This window comes from Bufo bufo, chromosome 10, assembly GCF_905171765.1.
Source record: "Bufo bufo chromosome 10, aBufBuf1.1, whole genome shotgun sequence".
NCBI classification, from domain to species: Eukaryota; Metazoa; Chordata; class Amphibia; order Anura; family Bufonidae; genus Bufo; species Bufo bufo.
In genome coordinates, this window is record NC_053398.1 from 22,664,364 (window position 1) to 22,670,363 (window position 6,000).

General features: G+C 46.9%; 1 long non-coding RNA gene across 1 annotated transcript; it reads left to right on the plus strand.

The window, feature by feature from the left end:
- The first annotated feature begins 860 nt into the window (after window positions 1–860).
- On the plus strand, window positions 861–3,514 carry LOC120980255. Its single transcript, XR_005774494.1, has 3 exons — window positions 861–904; window positions 1,806–1,915; window positions 3,281–3,514. It is a non-coding gene; the product is annotated as an uncharacterized LOC120980255 (long non-coding RNA).
- Window positions 3,515–6,000: the final 2,486 nt, after the last annotated feature.

Below are 6,000 nucleotides of genomic sequence, written 5' to 3' on the forward strand. Positions count from 1 at the left end.
GCACCAGAGATGTGGGTGCGAAGCGGCTGAAAACTGTGGCTGTTGCTTAGATTTTTTTGCAAAATTTGCATGATTTTGCTGTATCCCCTTGTAACTGTGCAGAATTTGGCACACCGCCATTGCATTGTGGCTACTTTAGTGCCACGCCATGCCACAGGTGTGGAATTTTTAACCGTAGGATTTCCAGAACACATGGCTTGGAGGTTCCCTTGGTGGTGATCCTGGGGCAGTTGCAGAGAGAGCAGAGCCTCTAGGTGCAATGGTAACACCCCCGTTGCTCCTAGAGGCTTATTTGCATATATTTAAAATATCATGTTTCTCAGCAATCCGAACACATATGAACATGGGACCAACACAGACGCCTTCAGCTGCTAAGTGCACATGTAACAGGTCAGCCAGTGTCATAGGTACAAAACTGCTGACAGATGCCCTGGGTTGTCTACACTCCCCAACTGCTTTAAGAAGGTAACATTAGAGGTCCTCTTAGAGCTGGGTCTGATAGGAAGCTGTGTCCTTGTGTCATTTGGACACAATCAGGGCAGGTTTTCAGCTACTGGATGGAAATGAGAATATTTCCTTTCACTGACAACAAGCAGAGATCTTGAATAGATGAAGAGTTGAAACAAACTGCAAAGTTTCTGGTGAGGTTATTAATAATTCCTAAGTACATGATTACAGCGCTGTAACTTAGGTCAGACTTTTTTGGGGTGGTCGCTTGTAACCTTGTCTCCTCCTGTGTATATATATATATATATATATATATATAATGTCACGAGGATACCACATGTTGCATAGAGTTACACTTTAAATGGGAATGCACCACACACCAGGCAATACTAACTGCAGTTACCTCCTTCTCACAGGCATAGTCTTGGCAGCACCAAATGTGAAGAAGACAAGAGAGGTAAGAGAAATGCCTCTGGGGTTCCTGCTGTTCTACAATTAGATCCTAATGTGTCTAAAATGTAAAAAATCTCCTGATTAAAACTTCCAGCTTTTTTGTACATGCAGCACTTATACAGACCGATGCGTCTCCAAGGCAACAGACTACAAACAAACCCTGCGTAGTCTGATTCTGCAGTCATGCTCCCTTCTATTTGGCGTCTAAAACGCCAGTCTTAAAAAATGTGCCCCCGGGTGCTTACCTCAGTACAAAACTGCATTTTCAGCTTTTGGTTTTTGGCGCAGATCTGCACCAATAAAAAAAAAAGCATGGGCACGTACAGAGCTGTTTTTTTTAAGCTGAAATTCTGCGCGGATTCTGCCGCACGCTTCATTTTTCCTGCTGTTTGAAGGCATTTTTTTTTAGCTGATTTTGAGGCGTAAACGTTCCAAAATCAGCGCCAAAAAACTGCGTGAACTGGCCCTAAGTTAGCAAAAAAAATAGAGGGCAGATAACGGGATGACTGCAAGATCAGACTACAACTACACAGGGTTACTTTGTAGTCTGTAACCACGGAGACACATAAGTCTGCACAAGTGCTGTACGCACAGTACAGCAGTAGATTTTTATCCCTATTTGCAATTTTATTTTATTTTTACTTTATAGTCTTTAATTTTTTACATTTTAGTTTACAGTCATTGGAGCAGTAAAACACAAGCCATAAATGTCACCTCCTGCAATACCATTTATTGATTTGCACTTATCAGAATGCACTAGACAGTGACGTATAGGGGATGTCCTAAAACCATGCCCGAGATAGTACCTGGTGGCTGTATGAACATGGTCACTTTGTGCTACGTCTCCTATATAAAAGCAGTATACATAATTCTGCATATAGTTCCCTGTGAAAACCGCTGTGCAGCCTTTGTGTTCCAGGTATGGTGAGGGTATATGTCCATACGGGAGTAAGCCGATCTGCGGCACGGATGGATATACCTATGGAAATGAATGTCAGCTCTGCCAGGAGAATCGGTGAGTTATAATATTGCTGTACATAATAGGAAGCAAAACTTATGGACTGCATATGGCTGTGCTGCCACCTGCTGGTGAGAAGGGGTACCTTTGACACTACCTTCTATTGCCCTGAGATGATATCACAAAAGTTGATGATTAGGCAAAAACCTGGGAATTTGGGGATCTCCTGACTTCCCAGTAGGCTACATTTGAGTAATTGCTCATTTGCTGCTTGTAAGTTCCTGAGTGGACTAGAGGGCCATGGAGGAGATAAGTGTCTTACATAATAGGGGTAATGTGGCTTTAAGCTTCCCAGGTTTCTTAGAGGAAAGAGGGTCCTCAATGTGTGGCGCATGTCACTGCCCTAGTAATACCCATATTATATATGTAGCTGTATGCTGCCATAGTGCTATATGGTGCCCAGATAGTAGTGCACACCTTGGTAAATTTGGGGCATGTAAGCCCCTCCCCAAAGAAGAACCCACCTACTTATGGGTGGGGCCAGGGGCGTAGCTAAAGGCTCATGGGCCCTGGTGCAAGGGTTCAGCTTGGGCCCCCCTTTCCCCCGTGCTTTGTGGCCAGGGGCAGGGGAGCACATAGCCTTCCTGCGGCCTGAGGCAAAAACTGAAATTTCCCCTCCCCCGCCAAATTCTTGGCCAAACCCCTTCCCTCCAGCCAGAGGTGTAACTTGAAGATTCTGGGCCCCAGCCCACCTTCTATTATACCAGTGTCTTCTTATACAGCACAAGGGTCTTTGGGCCCCCCACAGCCTCCTGGGCCCGGTAGCGACTGCTACCTCTGCACACCCTATAGCTACGCCCCTGAGTGGGGCTTACATAAATCTCACCCATTTCCTGCCTAATTTGCTGAAACAGGCTCTGAAAATTAGGGACAGTCCCTGCAAATTTGGGACTGTTGGTAAACCATACCTACGGAGTGTCCTACTATGCATATACAGCCAAACAGGGCCTTAATAATACCAGTGACTAGTAACAGTGCCCATCACCTGTAGGGAGTGAAATGGTCCCCACTTCATGGCAAATGGTACCCACACAAAGTGATACCATGCCCATATAAAGCCAAATGGGTCCCACATTGGGACATACTGCGCCTACATAGTGTCAGACAGTACCGGCTATGCCCAACTAGTACTACACAGTTCACAGATAGATTAACAGTGCAAATAATAAACCGTACTTTCCTCAAATAGTGCAGCCAATGCCCATTCAGTGCCCACAGTCCCTTGTGGCACAGAACAAGTCCCACTTAGCCCGTTTTGTTCTTGTGCTGCCCCTGAATCCCCAGCCTTATGTTCTGCTGTCCTTTGCCTAGGACTTGCATTACCAGTTATGGAGGTTTCCAGAATCTTACTGTGTATTTCAGGGAGAGGACAAATGAGGTCCAGATCAAAGATGAAGGTCCCTGTCCGCCATCTGCCCAGCAGCAGAGAAGGATGAAGATGAAGCTGTGACCATTGATGGCACCATTTTGACTGCAGGGGAGGATGCCAAGTCCGGTCCATACCGGCAGTGAAGCGACCTCATGTAGCTGCTGACTGATTAAGTATGGCGCGTCCACGGACAAGTGTGGATTCCGAATCAATGTAGAGAATGTATCCCAAAGTAAGAGCAGATGCATGCTCGTCAATGGACTTTGTTACCAATAAAGTAGACAATAATTGATTAATATTGAAATGTAACATTTGTTTAAAAAAATATACAAATAAAGGTTTGCTCTGATCTGTGGTGCGTCAGTCAGTGGACCAGCTATACATAAGCTTACCTAGTGGTCATGGCGGCGGCATGTACAATACTTATGGCACCCACCACTGTTTAGAGACTGGTTTGTTTCATCTATAGTAGATTTGCCTACTTTTGGGAAATTGCGCCAGAGTAAAATAGTGGGCATTGCCCGCCCCTCTTAATATAAGACACAGCTCCTCCATAATGCCCTTCATGAGCGCTGACATTGCAGGTCGATCATCACTTGTTTACTGTTATGTGTTGTCATTATTTAGGTATGAATAATCGTTCATGCGATTGTTTATGACCAATGGAAAACACGTATTATTGGAACTGATTCCATCTTGTCTTTAAACAACTTTTCAAAACTTCTTAAGGACTTTCCAATACAGAGAGTGTGAGGGCAGCGGTGGGCTCCAAAACTTGTTTAGGTTGCCAGGGGCTAAGGCCAGGCCGCCCCTGTCCACATAACCTACTCGGTCCTGACATGAGGCTCTGATTGGGTCAGTGTTTGTGTCTTTATGTATAAATAAACTCTGAGAAAAGGGAACCCCGGACTCCATCCTACACCAACTCTGTGCGTGCTTGATCTCCCTCGGCCAGTGAATCGCTTGATCCTCGATAACTTCATTTTTAGTGGGGGAAGCTACTCTAACACACGAGAATCATCGTCAATGGAGAGGTTAAACTGGGGCAAAGATCACAAACAAACATTCCCATGAGTGATCTTCAAGCGGGTATACCACCCCATGTAAAAGGCCCTTTAGGCTTTGATGCATCAGCACCCGCCTAAACACCAGGCTTCAGCAACCCTGCATTCATGCCTCAGTACCTGCGACCCAAAGACACATCATCATACCCCAGACCTCAGTACTCAAGGCACATCAGACCCTCAGCACTAAAGGCAGATCATCACACCCCAGACCTCAGTACCGGGTCTCAGTACCTGCGACTAATCAGACCCCAGACCTCAGTGTGCAAGACACACCAAACCTCAGCACCCAGGACACATTAGACCCAAAACGTCAGTACCCAAAACTAATCATACCCCAGACCTCAGTACTCAAGGCACATCAGACCCTCAGCACCAAAGGCAGATCATCACACCCCAGACCTCAGTACCTGCGACCAGTGTCGGACTGGGATACCTAGGGCCCACCAGTAAAATTTATTTTGGGCGCCCACCGTATGGATACATTCGAATATAATTTAACAAGTTTTTTATATGAGCACAGGCTGGTTGAGGTGCTGTATATTGAATATATGTATGTAGTGCAGTACGTCTACTGTGTTATGTGTCACTTGTGCAGGGGGTGGGAGACTAGGGGCCCACCTTGCTCAGGGGCCCACCGGGGGTTTCCCCTGTACCCCTGTGGGCCAGTCCGAGCCTGCCTGCGACTAATCAGACCCCAGACCTCAGTGTGCAAGACACACCGAACCTCAGCACCCAGGACACATTAGACCCAAAACCTCAGTACCCAAAACTCATCAGACCCCAGACCTCAGTACTCAGGACATATCATCAGATCCCAGACCTCAGCACTCAGGACATATCATCAGATCCCAGACCTCAGCACTCAGGACACATCATCAGATCCCAGACCTCAGCACTCAGGACACATCATCAGATCCCAGACCTCAGCACTCAGGACATATCATCAGATCCCAGACCTCAGCACTCAGGACATATCATCAGATCCCAGACCTCAGCACTCAGGACACATCATCAGATCCCAGACCTCAGCACTCAGGACACATCATCAGATCCCAGACCTCAGCACTCAGGACATATCATCAGATCCCAGACCTCAGCACTCAGGACACATCATCAGATCCCAGACCTCAGCATTCAGGACACATCATCAGATCCCAGACCTCAGCATTCAGGACACATCATCAGATCCCAGACCTCAGTACTCAGGACACATCATCAGATCCCAGACCTCAGTACTCAGGACACATCATCAGATCCCAGACCTCAGTACTCAGGACACATCATCAGATCCCAGACCTCAGTACTCAGGACACATCATCAGATCCCAGACCTCAGTACTCAGGACACATCATCAGATCCCAGACCTCAGCACTCAGGACACATCATCAGATCCCAGACCTCAGCACTCAGGACATATCATCAGATCCCAGACCTCAGCACTCAGGACACATCATCAGATCCCAGACCTCAGCACTCAGGACACATCATCAGATCCCAGACCTCAGCACTCAGGACACATCATCAGATCCCAGACCTCAGTACTCAGGACACATCATCAGATCCCAGACCTCAGTACTCAGGACACATCATCAGATCCCAGACCTCAGTACTCAGGACACATCATCAGATCCCAGACCTCAGTACTC